The following is a 17,397-nucleotide window of genomic DNA, read 5'->3' as shown; positions in this document are numbered from 1 at the left end:
CCACTCCTCAAATTTGCAGAAAGTTCCCCCACACCAGGATGGCCCCAAAGAACAGGAATGACCCAAGAGTGGCACGGCACCAGATGAGAGAGAGAGACCGGCAAGGGTCTTGCAAGGGGACAAAGGCCATCTCCACAGCAACTTGAGGGACCAATGAACAAGGACAGGCATAGTGATGGACATCACAAATGACAGTGAAGACCAGATGCCTGGATACCACTTAAGCTTCCGGGAAATTAAAAAGGAGAGGACTCCAAATTGGCTGGGATTATACCACTACTACTGTGGCAGAATAAGGCCTTGAAATAGAAACAGAGTAGCAAAGACTGGGGACAGTTCTGTTTCTGTCATTCCTGAGATGGTGGGCTGGAATTCCACTCCCCCCACACCCCTGAGCAAAGGAGCGAGTCACCCACTCTAAGAAGTTCCAATATTTTTATCTTTCCTAAATGAAGCACAGGGGGGTTGAATGGTGGTTCCAAACCACAGAGCAGTAAATACTCAGTGTCTATGCTGCCAGATAGAGCTCCTGTATCTGCTCCCCCACTCTTCCTCACCTCTCTCCTTCCTGGCCCATATCTTCATTTAGCCCATGCTCCCATCCTCCACCATCATCACCTCTTTTGGAAACTGACTCATTCCTCTGCTCTTCTCAAATCCTTTGCACTCAAAAACCAAACCCTTACAACGTGGAAATGGCAACAACCAGCGGCTCGTGATCTAATGCAGCCAATTCGCGACAGGTAAAGTTTGCAGCTATAGTTTGTGCCATTGGGTTCTCATGTAGGAGGTGATTTAGAAACCACCATGATGCCGTAAGACGTAATCCTTTTTTTTTTTTTTAATATTTATTTATTTAATGTATTTATGGCTGCGTTGGGTCTTCGTTGCTGCCCGCGGGCTTTCTCTAGTTGCGGCGAGTGGGGGCTCTTGGTTGTGGTGCGCGGGCTTCTCATTGCGGTGGCTTCTCTTGTTGCGGAGCATGGGTTCTAGGTGTGCGGGCTTCAGTAGTTGTGGCACGCGGGCTTAGTTGCTCTGTGGCATGTGGGATCTTCCGGGACCAGGGCTTGAACTCGTGTCCCCTGCATTGGCAGGCAGATTCTTAACCACTGTGCCACCAGGGAAGCCCAAGACGTAATTCTTGGCTTTGCTTTGAGCTTGTCAGATTGGCTCAAAGAAAGGAAAGTCCTGGCCAAAAAAGCAAGAAGTTAGTTAAGAGGGAAGGCCGTAATGTGACCATGAAGGCTCAGTTCCTACAGTTAACCCATTGGATACGATGTTTTCGTAAACCCCGGTGAGCTTTAGATGCAGAGACATGGCCTAAGGAAGGCAGCAGCAAAGATGAACATGTGGCCTTGTATCATTCTAAGTCTCTGCTCCACTCTTCCCTGGCCCTAGAAAGCCTCCCTTCTTTCTCTGGAGTGGGGTTCCCCCACTGCTGAAGGGTAAGCACCAAGGCAGGCCCAGTGAGTCCTGTCATGCCTGTCTCCCCCCGCCCCCGCCTTCTCCTGCACATTCTCAAAACACAGGGCTCCAACTCTCCCTTGCCCTTATTTCTTTTAGCCTGTATAATAGCCTGCCTTTTCACATCCTGCCTCCCCCAACTGAGTTCTTTGAGGAGCAAGGGTTGCATCTAATTCACATCCGTGCTTACTGAAGGCCCAGCCAAACCCAGGCCTTGCAGGAGAAGACACCCGGTGGTATCTACTGAATTGGACAAAATCAATCTACACAGTGGGAGAGTTGACACACGGTCCCACGAGTTATGGGATTCTGTTGACTTGAATTCCACAAGAAGAACGTCTCAGTCGTGTTGAACTTAGCTGCCTGGGACAGGCGGGCAGAGTATGGATGTGGAATGAAAAATACGTGGCAAAGCTCTTCAGATTATTTAGCCATTTGAGGAAAGGCATGAGTGGGAGTTTGCAGCAAAGCCATGCACGATCTCTTGGGAAACATTCCCACCAGCAGGGCTTCATTTCCCTGGGGAGTGACCTCTAGGCCTCCTGCGATGCCTCTGTAAGGGTGCCTTTCTCTTCTCCCTTTGGAGCACCTCTTTCTCCAGCATTTCACAGTAATGATCACAGTAATGATGGCCTGACACTGTGACTTGGACCCACTGTAGACAAATGTTTTTTCTTCTTAACAGGCCCCATGTTTCAACACCCCGGAGCAGAAGCATTTGACACGGAAATAGTGTCCTCGTTGAAAGCCTGGGTTCTGCTCAAGATGAATCAGGAGCTTTTAGTCCACGGTGAGTGGGGTTGGGGCTAAGTCAAACACATACTCTGTTAGGACACATCGGGGTGCCAGTGACAGAAAACCCATTTCATTGAGCTTGAACAAAAAGAGAATTATTAGGGCTTGTTCCTGAAAAATCCAACATAGATAGTTCTGGCTTCAGGTGCAGCACGTTCCAGGGTTTCAGATTGTCACTAGGAAGCAGTCTTGGTCCATTTCTCAGTCCTATTCTTTTCTGGTTGTCTTCATAATCAAGCTCCAACTTGTGGTTAGATGGCCATTGTCAGCTCCAGGCTACACTCTCCCAGACTCAAACTCAGCAGAAAAGAGGAGCTTTTCCTCCCCTAATTATGGAAAACAATGTTTTCACCTGGCCGTCATTGGCACAGATTGGGTCATGTGTCTATCCCTGAACCAATCACTGAAGCCAAGAGGGTGCAACTGCTAATCCTGGATCACATGGTCAACCTACGTTGCATGGTCCCATTCAAAATCACATGGACACAGAGTGAAAAGGACAAATTGTTCCCCCAATGAAATCTGGGGTGCTGGTTCCATGAGGAGCATAAGCAGATCATAAGATGTAACAGAAACAAGTATCCAGCACACAACTAAAGAGAAAACCACATTAGCAGCAGCCATTCTACATGGGTGCGCAGTTAGGGTCCTAGAAACACCTACATCTACGTGAGGAATCACAAAACTTTTTGTGCTATTAAAATATTTAAATGTGTTTTTACTGATAAAGAGGTTATGGGGTCCACAGCACCGTGAACCATGTGGACATTTATTGGTTGCCTGCCAGGACCTGGTTGCGCTTCCCCATAACCCTGTTTTTTTGTTTGTTTTGTTTTTGCGGTACGCGGGCCTCTCACTGTGTGGCCTCTCCCGTTGCGGAGCACAGGCTCCGGATGCGCAGGCTCAGCGGCCATGGCTCACAGGCCCAGCTGCTCCGCGGCATGGGCGATCTTCCCGGACCGGGGCACGAACCTGTGTCCCCTGCATCAGCAGGCGGACTCTCAACCACTGCGCCACCAGGGAAGCCTCATAACCCTGTTTTTTGTGTGAGGATAATGATTCAGGAGGGTGGACCCAACACTCACTCCACACCAGGGGTGAAACTAGTTAGCACATTCCCTCCTCCTGCCCACCAGGATTGGTCCAGAGTGAGCACATGACCCGAGCCAGTCCAATTAGAATGAACCTCATTACCAGGACTTTTGCTGGCAATGCTAGGGTAAGATGCTCTTTCTCTTTGACAGGATATGAATGAGAAAGGATGTAGTGCTGGGAGCTGTGGGCAGCCATCTTGGGACCACAAAGGAAGTGAGGCTGAGGGTGTCATAGCAGAAGAAGCAGGGGTGGGGGATGGAGGGAGGGAGGGAGAGAGAGAGAGGAATAGAAAGTGAAAGAAAGAGAGAGAGATAAAGGAAGGAGGGAGGGAGGGAGGGAGGGAGGGAAGGAAGAAAGAAACTGAGTCTTTAGTGATGCTGCAACTCTGTATCAAACATCACCTGAAGCCAGACCCGCCTATGGACTTTTCACTCACGTGAGTCAGTACCTTCACTTTATTTTTCCAGCCAGTCTGAATCAGACTTTCTATTACTTGCAACCCAGAACATTCTAAACATTTTTGAGCTGCTTCCAAGTCTGGGCAGCCTGTGGAAGTGGCTGTAAACAGGCTGTCTACTCCGAGTGTCATGACAGATAAAAGGTGGAGGGTGGCTCCCCTCAGAGTGCCTCGCAGACCTTCCTTTAGAGTTCCAGTGTTCCTGGGTATCTGGGAGTATGCTCGACATACAGAGCTCTTTTAAGGTTCTGTGGCCTGGCAAGAGGGTTAGAATTCTGTCGCTGGTCAGCTGTGTGCCTGCACCTCCAGGCACCCTGTGGATGGAGCTCTGGACTCAGATGGGGGTGGAGGAGAAGGGAGGAGCTTAGATGCAACCACTGAAATGCCTGATTCTTTTTATTTTGATGAGGACCATCTTCAAAGTCTTTATTGAATTTGTTGCAGTATTGTTTCTGTTTTCGGCATTTTGGCCATAAGGCATGTGGGACCCCAGCTCTGCGACTAGGGATCGAACCCACACCCCCGACATTGGAAGGCAAAGTCCTAACCACTGGACTGCCAGGGAAGTTCCATGAAATGCCTGATTCTTGAATTTCCCTGTCTTGGTGGCCACGTAGGTGATGGCAAGGAGTCAGGTGTGTGCTTAGTTGACAGTTCAGAGAAGGACTGGCGTCTTTTCATCAAGAGTCTGCCTTCTGCAGGGTTAGCTTTTAACCTTGGTGCAGTGGATGCTGGGATGCAGCACCCAGATCCCCTCCAGGACAGAGGCACTGGCTCCCCAGCCACAGGGGCGTTGCTGCTGATGGCTCACACTTGGCTAAAGGGAACAGCGTCACCCAAGATCATACTCCCTCCCTGGGGGGTAGCCTGTATCCCAGGACTGGAGGGAGAATGGAGGTACAGAGACCAATCCTCCTTCAATTCAGGGCAGCTCTGCCGGGCATCCCCACTCCCGGCTTTCCATGGGGTTGACAGAGACCCCTTACTACTGCCGTGCAATTAAACTTCTTCCTCTGCCCTGTCCCACTGCCCTGGTTCCCCAGTATACCCCCTGCATGCAAATCTCTTTCTCAAAGTCTGTCTCTTTGGGGATCCCACCCAACAAATGACACTAGGTCAGGTAGGTGGTTGTCTACGTGGCATGATATTAGAGGCCCGATCCCAATTCTTCTTTTCCTGGGTGTAATAGTTCCTGGTAATAGTGGTGGAAAGGAAATGGAGTTGAAAAGCACAGACAACGGGTTTGTGTTTTATTTAAACGCAGAATTTTTTTTCTTGTTAGAGAAGGAATATATGCTCATAGTAGGAAAATTTAGAACAGCCAAGTTAATTAATACCCATAAATCTTTCCATGAGAAGCAATGATGGTTTCTTGTGATTTGAGTTTGAAAATATGTTTTGAGTCCTTTCCATGTACTAGGTGGTTCATGCCCCACCCCACAAAACCCCATGCGGTAGCCTCAGTACTCCTTCCTGCAGAACAGACCAGGGAGACTCGGAGCTGTGCAGTGACTTATTGGGTTACTCAGAAGGCAAACAGCAGGCAGATAAAGCTCATGGCTTCTGACTCCAGACTCACAGCTTTTCTCACCACACCCCAGAACAACAGATTCATGTCAGAGTTTCTGGAGCATGTGCTTTTGACGGGGCAGAGTGGCTGGTATGGAAGAAGAGTTCCCAGGCCAGGAGTCTGAAGACTTCCCTCTGGTCCTGGCTCTGCCATTTACTTGCTGGGTGACCTCGGACTCAGTCTTTTTACCTGGCGCATCCTCAGGGTGGGGTTACCAACATGCAGCGTGCTGTAGATAATGGTTCTCGGCCCCGTGGTGCTGGCTGCCTGCAGGGGGCACCACCAAGAGGAGGGAGCGGGACTCCCCTCCCAAAGACCACATTCCCTCTGTTAACCACCCCCCTCCCCCCTTGGCCTCCCAGGGGCACTGGGATGGGTGCTCCTGAAGCCTTGGGAGCCTCCAACAAAACCAGAACCACGTCAGGGTGGAGCCCAGAGCTGGAACCTCCCATGTCTGTGTAAAAGGCTTCATTTATCTTTCTTAGTTCTCTTTGGCCAAGGGAGATGACAAAGGAATGTTTTACTTACTTTCCTTCTTTTTTCTTAAGGCAAATTTTCCATTGTGGAAATGGCATGCGTTTATTTTTAGAAACCCAGCCACAGGGATCTATAACTTCTGGGGGAGGGAGGCGGCTCAGGATACCAGTGCTGACCCTCCTGTACTAGAGGCGGATCTGGGTTTCTTTAGCCCTGGGTTCCTCCCTCCTAGGCCTCTCTCCTTGCCTTGTAGCAGAGCAGGGATCTTGCTCATGGACGAGAAGGAGAATGACCAAGAGGACTGAAGTCCAGGGATTACAGTAGCGAGAACGTTATAAACCACTGGCTGACATTCGTTGAGCGCTTACTGGGTCCCGGGCACTGGGCTGTGTGCTTTATACACTGAATGCTCCCGATAACCCTGGGAAGTAGGAATTCTCATCTGCACTTTACAAGGGAGAAAATCAAGTCTCAGAGAAGTAGTTACCAGCCCAAAGTGGTGAAGTAAGAATTACACACAGGTTTGTCTGACCCCAGCGCCACACTGACAGTCTTATGCCTGAATCAGAAGCAGAGAGCTGTGTGCTCACTACTGCAGGCAGGAGCCCTCTGTTGGGGAAAAGGAACTGAACCCCAAGGAAGAGGCAGGCGCTTCCCAGTAACCCAGCTCTCCTCAGTCAGCTCTCCCCAGCGGGGGCAGCAGGACCAGGCAGCTCCCTACAGCAGGTGGCCTCTTCCATGGGACCCACAGCAGTTCACTTCCTCCCCATTTGGCCCCAGGTCCTGTCTCTGGAAAATGCTTTCTTGGGTAGAAGGGGGTGAAAGAGGAGGCATCCAGGGAGGGCACTGGATCGGAAGCATTGCTGGAGATGGGGTTCCACCCTGAGCACATTTCCCAGTGGGGTGTAACGAGTTAGGGGATGGGCCCCGGTGACCAGGCTGCCTGGCTTCCCACCCTGCCTTTATGATGGTGTGACTTTGGGTGATTCATATAGCCTCTTCTCCCTGAGTTTTCTCTTTTGTTTAATGGGGGATAGAAATACCTATGGCTGTGGTGATTTCATCATGTGAGATGAGGTATATAAAACACGTAGAACAGCCCCTGGCACACAGTCAATGCTTAACAGAAATTAGCTGCTATTATTCTCCAGAAGTAACTCATTTTCACCAAGTAGATCACGATGAATAAATAGTCACAGATATAAACAAAGTATAAATGGTCAGACAGGAGACGCAGTGCTTTTTTACGTTTGCTGTCCCACCTCAAGTTCTTCTTGCCTGAACCCCTGGAGGCACTTGCAATGACCAAAAGGACCTGATGGGGTTGGGGACCCTGGGTCTTTCTATTCCAGAAGGTTCCAACACGGTTCTGAAGTTCTATGGGGTACGTTCTGGGACCCTCCTCTCCAGGTTCAGCTAGGACTTATTTAGCTAAGGAAAAGGACAGCGTCTGACATTCTGGAAGAGTTTGTTCTTCCTCCCACCCTTTTTTATAATCCTTTCTTGCGTCTTTTGGGCCTGTGCTTCTAAGATATGTACCCAGATTAGGTCGGTAATGCCTCAGCGTCTTCAGCAGCAGCATCATGATCGATCTACATGATTCCTGCCATCATCACCAATATCATTTCCATCAGTGTCACCATCAAATCTGAACCGTCATCACCACCACCTCCATTTTTGGCAGCACCATTGCATCACCATAACCACCTCCATCATTGATGTTGTCTTTGCCGCCTTCATTTTCATTTATCACCGTTAGGCTCCCTCTCACATGATCGTCTTTATACTTCCATGATCACCTTCTGCTCAGGGTCAGTCAGAACCCTTCGGTAGCAAGTGACAGAAACCCAAGTCAACTAGCTTAACTGGAAAGGTCAAGACCTTCCTAAGGATGACTGTTCCCAAGGGACTCAAACACCAAAAGGATGCTCCATCTCTCATCTCCGCTTCTCTCTGCTGTTCATTTAAGTTTCTTCTGTAGACAGACACCTGTCCATGGGAGCCAGGGATTTACATCCTGGCTGCTCAGTGACCCAAAAGCAAAAGAATTTTCATCTCTGAAGCTCAGATTGAAAAATCCCAGGGAAGTTCCCTGGTTGGTTCAGCTTGGTTACCTTCTGGGCCAACCACAATGGCTAGAAATGTGTGCTCTTTTGATTAGCCCAGATTGGTCATGTGCCAAGCACAGACATGGCAACTGGGAGAAACGTGGCGAGCAGGTGTATAACCTAGTGTGTATCCACATTGACCTATCCCACCTAGCACGACCACCCCTGTCATCTCTGCCACCACCTCCACCACCACCATCACTACCATTCCTACCATCATCACTCTCGCCCTGAGGATTATAATGCGCCAAGCCCTGCACTTCACATTTGGAACCTCAACAAATTTGCATGTGATGAAGTCTCCAGCCCTTCAGGAATTTTCCATCTCTGGAAAACAAGAAAGTTGACATGTTCAAGGAGCTGGACTGCTAGTCCTTGGCCATGGGATGGAGCAAAGAGGGGAGCTGTGGGGACAGAGTCCAGCACCTCTGAAGCACTGACCCTAATCCCTGGGCAGGCCCAGCGTAGCAGCAGCCTGTGCCTAGCCCAGAGAGGGCGCCGTTCCTTCAAGTGTGCAGAATTCCCGCAGCAGCCCATGGCCTGCGCCTGTAGGAGCCCTCAGCACGTCTGCCCCCCTTCTCTGGGGGGCGGGGCTTGCTTTTGGATCCAGGCCTCCTGCCCCTGCTCCATCTCCAAGCAAACATCTGTTTCCAGATGTTGTCCGAGAGCCATATAAAGCCAAAGGAAGACTCAGGTCAATATATCTACAGCAGACCCAACTGTCACTGGCGAGCTAGCGTCAGGAACGGATCACTCAGGGAAAGCAAGAGCCCTCATTTCCTGATGGGACATATAGGAAAGACAAACGGGGCATTTCCCTCCCAACTTTAGAAATAACCTTAACAAAGCAACAGGCTTTAGGAAAAGGAGAAAGAAAAAGAAGGCCTTTGTAATGAAGTTTACAGGAACAAATATTCCAGGCTGTTCTGCTTTCACAGCTACTGCTGGTGAAGGAACAAGAGGGAGCAAAGCTCTGTGGGGAGGGCAAAGCCTCCCCTGGATTTACTGGCCATCGGCTGCAGTCCAGACACTGGGCCAAACTTGAACCTGGGGGCTGTGCCATACCTGGTAGGGAAGAGACCTGGCCCAGATCCAGCGCTGCCACTAGTATGCTGTGTGACCTTGGACCACATTCTGACCTCTCTGTGCTCAGTTTCTGCAGGAGTCATATACCAGTGGAGGCTTGGGGGATTTATAAAGGTTCTTCTGAGCAAGGGGTATACTCTCCCCTTCAATCCAGGAGAGCCACTCCTAAGTTGAGGCTTAGAGACAGAGCTCCGTGGTCAAGACAAAGAATTCCACAGCGATGGGGGTGGGCAGAAGGCTGGGGACAGGAGAGCACGCAGAGATACAACACCATAACTTGCAGTTCCCAGATGCTGGTAAACAAGGATCTGCTTCAGTAAACTAATTGTGCTCTTTGTTACCCATCTGTCAGCAACCAAAAACATCTGTCTCTTAACCCACAGTTGCCTGCCTTTCTGACAGCTCTTCCCCCCTCTTTCTCCCTGTGAGGGAGAGCTTGAGTCCTAGGCCTCTTCTCCAAGCACATGCTTGGGGCGCCCTTCCACCATCCCTAGGCTGAGGCCCAGATTCCAAGCCCTGTTTCCACGGGCTGACAGCTCAGAGGGGCTACGTCTCACTCTCACTCCTGAAATGATTGTTCTTCCTCCAAAAAGCTGCAAATGGGGCCTTAATGGATGCATTTGCTCGAGGCTTCTGATGTCTGGCTGCAGCGTGGCCATCACCGTCATCTCTTTTGGATTTTGTGCTTTACTAGAGTCTTGCACACATGGTCTCGTTTGAGTCTCTCAGCACTCCCCTGAGTAGGAATTAATATTCTCTTGCCCCAGGCAGGAGGCTGAGATCCAGAGAGGTGAAGACACTAACTGAAAGGAACACAGTTGGCAGATGGAGAGGCCAGGATTCAGCGTTTCTGGATTTCAAAGATGGTGCTTTGTTTTAGCTCAGCCTGAGTCAGCAAAATGGTTTCACCCCAAGCGCTAACCTCAATAGATTGATAATAGCTTCCTGCTTTGAGAAGCCTAAGCAGAGTGTTTTTGTGTGTGTGTTAGGAGTGGTGGTCTGTAGTTGATTAGTGATGTCTGCTGATGATGTGGGAATGGGAGTATTGGTATGTATGCCAAACATGACCAGACCATGCCACCTGAGAAGAGAGGAATGGAAGGGACAGATGGTTAGGGCTGTTGGGGGTCAGGTGGTCACATGATGCATCTCTGGCAAGGATGTACCACAAAAGTTTGGAACTTTTGCTCTATTATCCCAGTCCTCTCCTCTGTCTGGATCTTGCCATGCTCAAGGGCCCTGCTCAGTACTCACTTCTCTACCAGGAAGCCATCCTGCACCTTCACCCAACTCTAAGTCTCCACCTTTCTCTCCTTCTCCAAGTCCCGAGTCACTACTCATCTGCCTGTTTATTTGGCCCTCAGTTCATTCTGCCTGGAACTGCTGTTCTCTTTCCTGTGCATATAGGTTCCTACACAGGCCCCATGGGACTGCATGGTCTGTGAGCACCTGACACTGGGTCTTGTTCCCACCAGGAGCTCAATGGTAGGTGTGGACTGACTGATGGATCAGTGACCTGCACCATCCCTCCCCTCAGTTGCAGGAACACAGAGTTTGGGAGGAGATGTGAACTCTTGTTCGGTCTTTGCACTTCTCACCCGTGTCTCCAGCTGCTTCTGGCAGCTCTGTTCGGTGCTGTCCTCCCCCACCACCTCACCTCACAGTCAGCTTCCCCTGGCACTGCCTGGCTTTCATTCCCTTGGTCTGTGGCATAGGCATCGTCCCGAGGCTCAGGCTGGATGTTCACCTCTTCCCTCACCCTTACCCACTTCATCCAATTGGGATCATGTTCCGTAGATTCCACCTGCTTAGTTTCTTTCAGATCTGTCCTTCCTTTTGGATTTCTCTGCTCTGCTGCCTGCCCCATGCCCAGTCCTCTAAACAGGTCCAACTCTCCCACACAGTAGCCCCAACTGGGAAACCTCACCCAAGGAGGCCTGGTCTGGGGACCTACCATAATCTCTCCCATACACTGCAGACTCCCTGTTCCTTCTTTCTCTCCCAGGCTTTATGATCATGGGCATCACAGCCCTGCTTCTCAGCTCTGTTTCTGACTCCTGCATGTAGTGAGCAACAAGATAGAAGGAGCCTGGGCCCCTGGTGACTTTGTGGAGTTGAGGTGACAGACAAGCCTAGACTTTCACACGAGTGAAGTAACTTACTTCATTTGAGCCACTGTTATCCTAGTCTGTCTTGTGTAGGCTAAATCATGTCCTAACTGTGACCTGTGTCTTTTCCCTCCCCTAGGCTATGAGTTTCTAGAGATCAGGATGACCGTATTTATCTCTGTATGCTCAGTACTCAGCACAGTGTAGATGCCCAAGAAATGGTGGTTTGAATGAGTGAATGAGTGAATGAGCAAATGAATGAGCGAATGAGCAAATGAATGAATGGATGGATGGATGGATTCTAGTTCTGGTTCTCTCTCAGCTCCATTAACCTGGGCATCTACTTCCTTTTTTGTAAGATTTAGAAACTGATGGGCAAGGGAAGGCAAGGAGAACTGGGATGTATAAGGGTCTTCATAACTCAAACATTCATCCATTCAGCAAATATTTATGGAGCACTTGCCAAGCCCTGTGCTGGTGCTGGGGACACAGTGGTGAACAAGGCAGACTAATGGTGGAGGCTGACAGGGATAAGAGCTACAATGCAGGACAGAGAGGGTGCTCGGGGGATGAGACCTGAAGGATGAGCAGAGTTAATCAGATAAAGGGGTGCAGGGAGGGCACGCCAAACAGGGGAACCTACCTGTACAAAAGCCTGGAGGGGAGAAAGAGTGTGGTGTTTGGGGGAAATTGTCAGTGGTTCACTGAGGCTGAAATGTGGAGTGCAAAGGGACAGGGTGGGGGCTTCTGCTGAAGAGGTGGGCAGGGGCTGAGGAGGACAGAGGATTTGGACTTTGTCCTGAGGGCAAAGGGGAGCCACTGAAGAGGCTTTGCCCCTGTGCTGGGCGTTGGGAGGTACTGACCTGCACCAGATGGGGATCCCAAAGAGAATGAACCAAGGCCAGGCCTGGAGTAGGAATAAGGTGAGCAAGGCAGGCATTCTCTTGGTCTCAAGCTCTCAATCTTGCCCTTGTACAGGCTCTGAGATTAAATTAGTTTGCCCCAGATTAGAGGACAGTAGCATGCAGTGTCTCTGAGGAGAGTGCACTGGGGTTTTGGGGGCCAGCCCGAGGCCCCTGCTTGGAGTTGCAGATAGGACATTTGGAAATGCCTTTTCCTGAGTCCCCACTTCCTTCCCACACAGCCACGCCAATCAGCTCACGGGCTGTGACTCTGCAGAGCTGAGGATGGGTGTCGAGGGACGGGGGCTGCAGATGTGCGGGGGAGGGCCAGCCTGCCCAGGAGGCCCTGGGAGCCTTGTTAACTGGGGCCAAAACAAACTCTCTCATTAAGTAGAGAGCAGAGCCAAGTGCAGAGGCTACGCTGATGAAAACGCTGGGGGACCCTGTTCACTTGGAGGAGTTTGGATACTTACGGTTTCAGGCCATGAATGATTGTGTGCACGTGTGTTGGGGTGTGACCACCCCCCCCCCCCCAGCTCCCTCAACCTAGGGTCTCACTGTGTGTACCTGCCTTTTTCTGCTCCTGTGCTTTGGTACATGAGATCATGCACATTTCTGCACACACGTACAAGGATGTACATGCAGGGGAGTGCAAATGCTGTGGGTGACCAGAGCTGCCCCACAGCACAACTGGGCTGTCTCCAAGCCACCCCCAGCGTGTGCGTGGATGAGGATGTGCACCCGTACGTACACGTGCCCAGAACGGGTGTGTGCTGACTTACCCGTGGACAATCTGCTTTGGTCGAGATGTGTGTATGAGAACGTGTGCGTGCTTCTGAATGGTCAGGACCCCAACCGTGCCTAGGAGAGAGAGTGCAGTAACCAGGACAGTATTTCAGGCATCTATAGCAGCATCACAGATGGCCCCAAGCCTTAGTTCCTTAAACAGGATGATTTCTTATTTCTCACAATTCTGTGAGTTGATAGTGCTCAGTGGAGTGATTCTTCTGTTCCAAGTAACATAGCTGAGGTCACACCTGAGGCTGTGTTGTGGAGGTTTGGCTGGGAGCTTGGCTGGGGTTGGAACATTCCAGATGGCCTCTCATCCCCACGGGGCCACTCTAGGTGGCCTCTCATCATCCCACAGTCTATCCCGAGCTTCTTTATAGCATGGTGGCTGGCTTTCAAAGGGAGATTGCAAGTGCCAGTGGCAAGTGTTTATGACGCCTCTGCTTGTGTGACACTTGCTAATGTCTCGTTGGCCAAAACGAGTCACCTGGCCAAGCCCAGATTCTTGTTGGGGAGGGACCTACCTGTGAACCTGGTTCCAGATGGAATCCACAGATGTAGCTGTCTACCCCAGCCTGAGAAGAATGCCTGGTAGGGTGGGCTAGTGGACCTGTCCATAGAATCACTTGACCCTAAAAAGTTGGATTTGGGGAATATTGTGGTTAGCAAAGGTCATGCCCAACTGTCCACTCTACTTCCCAGACCCTTCCCAGCTTTCTCCTGATGACCTCTTGCAGGAACAGCTGGAGGCTCCAAATAGCTCACATCCCTCTGGTCTCAGGTGGTTCAAGAATAATTCGGCACAAATCTCCTACCTGGCCTCATTTCATGGACAGCTCTGGAACCCATTTCCTGCTCACTTGGAGGCTGTTCTGAGTGGTTTCAGGTGCTGGCTCCACTGTTTACTAGCTGTGTGATCTTGGGCAAATTGTGTAGCCTCTCTGCTCCTGCTTTTTAAATTTAATTTAATTTAATTTATTTATTTTTGGCTGTGTTGGGTCTTTGTTGCTGTGCGCGGGCTTTCTCTAGTTACAGCAAGCGGGGGCTACTCTTCGTTGCAGTGCACGGGCTTCTCATTGTGGTGGCTTCTCTTTGCAGAGCACGGGCTCTAGGCGCTCAGGCTTCAGTAGTTGTGGCACACGGGCTCAGTAGTTGTGGCTTGTGGGCTCTAGAGCGCAGGCTCAATAGTTGTGGCGCACGGGCTTAGTTGCTCCACAGCATGTGGGATCTTCCTGGACCAGGGATCAAACCCATGTCCCGTGCATTGGCAGGTGGATTCTTAACCACTTCTGCACCTGCTTTTAAAATCTGAACCATGGGGAGAACAATTCCTATCTCCTAGGGCCACTGTGAGTATTGGATGCGATGGTGCATGTTGAGTGCCATGTCGGTACTCAACACAGCCCATCATTGCCATGATCATAGCTGCAGAGACTGGGGACATACAGCAAAGACCGAACAAGAGTTCACATCTCCTCCCAAACTCTGTGTTCCTGCAACTGAGGGGAGGGATGGTGCAGGTCACTGATCCATCAGTCAGTCCACACCTACCATTGAGCTCCTGGTGGGAACAAGACCCAGTGTCAGGTGCTCACAGACCATGCAGTCCCATGGGGCCTGTGTAGGAACCTATATGCACAGGAAAGAGAACAGCAGTTCCAGGCAGAATGAACTGAGGGCCAAACAAACAGGCAGATGAGTAGTGACTCGGGACTTGATCCAAGGGTTCAAATACTGTCTTCATGACTCAGTGTCTCCGCCTCTGCTTGCCTCCTGTGTTGGTTTCATTCTCAGGCAGGATCTTTAAGAACACAGGCAAGTTGCCCACTGCGGTAGTTGTTACTCTTTAAGAAAACCCTTTGCAAAGAAATAGCATTCCCTTCTCAATCATTCCAGCCTGATTCTCCTTAGCCTGAACTGGGCCACATACCCATCTTGGGCCCAATCACTGTAGCCAGGAGAGATGGAGATGCTAATTGGTTAGATTAGTTCACATACCCTAGAGCCAGGTATGGGGTCAACCCCACTAGAGCCACAGGGACTCAACTTGGAGCAATTGGCAGGATTTTAAGGTACAGAGAACAGGTGAGTGAAGGATGGACTTCACTGGCAGAGGGACCAGCATGAGCAAATATGTGGAAGCAGAAAAACACAGAAAATACTTTAGGAACAGTACAGCTTGTGTGTGCAGGGACATTTTTTCTTAGCTTTCCATTCTGGCACCCAAGAGTATCTGTTTTTATCTAGGAGTGGAATCATGACCACAGATTAAAGTCAAACTCTTTGGGTTAGCACTGAAAGTCTATCTTCTTGCTACAAGCAAGAAATTCTATTTTCTAGAGATGTTAACTCCAACATTGACAGAACATTGATCCAACATTGACAGAGAATTCCCGAGTTTCTGTGACCCCAGAGCCCCCTGGATGCCTCAGGGTTCAGGCATGTCATTTCTTTCTTTTTTTTTTTATAAATTTATTTTAATTATTTATTTTTGGCTGCGTTGGGTCTTCGTTGCTGCGCGCGGGCTTTCTCTAGTTGCAGCGAGCGGGGACTACTCTTCTTATGGTGCGTGGGCTTCTCATTGCGGTGGCCTCTCTTGTTGCGGAGCACGGGCTCTAGGCACACGGGCTTCAGTAGTTGTGGCACGCAGGCTCAGTAGTTGTGGCTTGCGGGCTCTAGAGCGCAGGCTCGGGAGTTGTGGCGCACGGGCTTAGTTGCTCCGCAGCATGTGAGATCTTCCCGGACCAGGGCTCGAACCCGTGTCCCCTGCATTGGCAGGTGGACTCTTAACCACTGCGCCAGCAGGGAAGCCACCAGACATGTCACTTCTGATGCAAGGGTCAGGCTAGTACTGCTGCACCCTCCCCCTTCAGCTCCCAATCACAGAGGATGCTGTAGCCCCAAATCTTTTAGGTTTCACTGCCGTAGCATTCCTGAGGGTCCCAAAGTCTTAAAAGGGAAAAGATCAGCTTGTGGAATAAGGAAGGAATGAAACTACCCTCCTAGTTTAATTCCTCCATTCCCGCTACCCTTGCCGGGGGTGTGGGGGTGTGTGTGAAGGTGGAGCCAAATCAAAGTCCCTGGATCCCGGGGCTTGTACCTCTCAGTGCAGAAATTCTCTGGCGTCCCCTGGTGGTCATCAACACCACTGTGTTCTCTCAAGGATTACTCTCTACAGCTCAACTGAGATATCCTTCACAGGGTAAGGAAACAGGCACGCTTACCCAATGTCCCATGTCAAGGAAATGCTAGAGCTGGAGCTGACCCAGAGCTCCTGGCCACCAGTCCTTTCCGCAGCATCACTTTCTATCCCTGTAGTCCTCCCTAGTGGCTAACTGACCTGGCAGGCAGTGTTGTAACATTTATTATTTATGATACAAGTACTATGTTGCTATGCTACTCTATTAAATATGCCACACTCTGAGGTGTGCTGTGATACTGGATTATATATTAAGCCTGATCAGGTCAATATATAAAACGTGAAATTGGCAACCCTGTTATTATGAAATGGAATCACAGAAACACCCCTGTCACCCTACCCACTCAGTTTTCCATTTCAGGGAGCCGCCTTTTATGCCCTACCCCGCCCCCGCACTGTTCCTGGGAAGTAGGCTTTCTCCATAAACTCCGTCCCATCACCTCATCCGCAGGAATGTCAAGAGGTGCAAGGAGATAAAGTCTCGTGGGATACAATGTTACTTAAAATGGGAGAGGAGACAAGAGAAGAGAGGAAGCCACAAAATGCCCTTCAGGCAGCGTTCTCAACTGGAGCGTAGGAAATGACAGCAGGAGGGAGCAGAGGAGAGAACTGCTCACCTTTAATGGCTGTGATGTTTGGGGCAGGCTGGTCTGACGGCGGAGGGCTGGAACAGGTCTCAGGTCGATGGCAGACGAGAAGAGGAGGCATGAGGACTGGCAGGCGGCAGGACTGCCTGGCCCATTGGGTACTCTGGAATAAGCCTCTGCTCAGTTTTTATTCACCTGTACCTTATGTCTTGGTCCTAAAAGAGAGACAAGGGCACCAGTTCTGCTACCCCGCTGGAGGGCTGACTTTTCACACTGGAGTAAAAATGCGGTTGGAGAAATGAGCCCCACCCAAGGCGCTGGGGCAGCTGCAGGACGTGGGAGGTATGGAGACCAAGGTGGGGCTGGTTTGGGTAGGAAGAGAGAGGATGAGACAGGACAGGGATGCCCAATGGCAGCTGAAGGGATTCAGATAGTCCTGCTCGGGAGATAAAGACACATCTAGACGCCTGACAGTAACTCAGCCGGGCTCCTTGGAGGATCCCAAAGGCTGGCTTTGCCAACTTGTTAGAAAGCAAAGTGATGCCTGCACCCATGACTTATGAGGAAAGCAAAGAGGGCCCTCAGTGTGAATTCGGAGAAAGGGAGAGAAGTGAAGCCCCAGCTCCACTCCACACCCCCTTCCTGTCTATAAATAACCCCAAGTGTCGCTTCAAAGGGGACAGGGAGCGCGGGAGAGGGGCTCCCAGGGCCGGTGGGTGGGGGCAGCGGGCGCTGCAGACCACGCCCCCCACCCCGGGCG

At 50.6% G+C, this 17,397-nt stretch overlaps 1 protein-coding gene across 2 annotated transcripts in view; it reads left to right on the top strand.

Annotated features, from left to right (window-relative positions):
• Window positions 1-17,397, top strand: part of FAM241B (family with sequence similarity 241 member B) — a 252,848-nt gene that overhangs the window by 215,773 nt on the left and 19,678 nt on the right. For both annotated transcript variants that reach the window (XR_010935971.1, XR_010935970.1), the window contains one exon: window positions 2,150-2,254. The gene's annotated coding sequence lies outside the window, so the exon portion shown is untranslated. The remainder of the gene's footprint in view (window positions 1-2,149; window positions 2,255-17,397) is intronic.

This window comes from Pseudorca crassidens, chromosome 16 (genome assembly GCF_039906515.1).
Source record: "Pseudorca crassidens isolate mPseCra1 chromosome 16, mPseCra1.hap1, whole genome shotgun sequence".
NCBI lineage: Eukaryota > Metazoa > Chordata > Mammalia > Artiodactyla > Delphinidae > Pseudorca > Pseudorca crassidens.
This window is presented reverse-complemented; position numbering and strand designations above follow the sequence as displayed.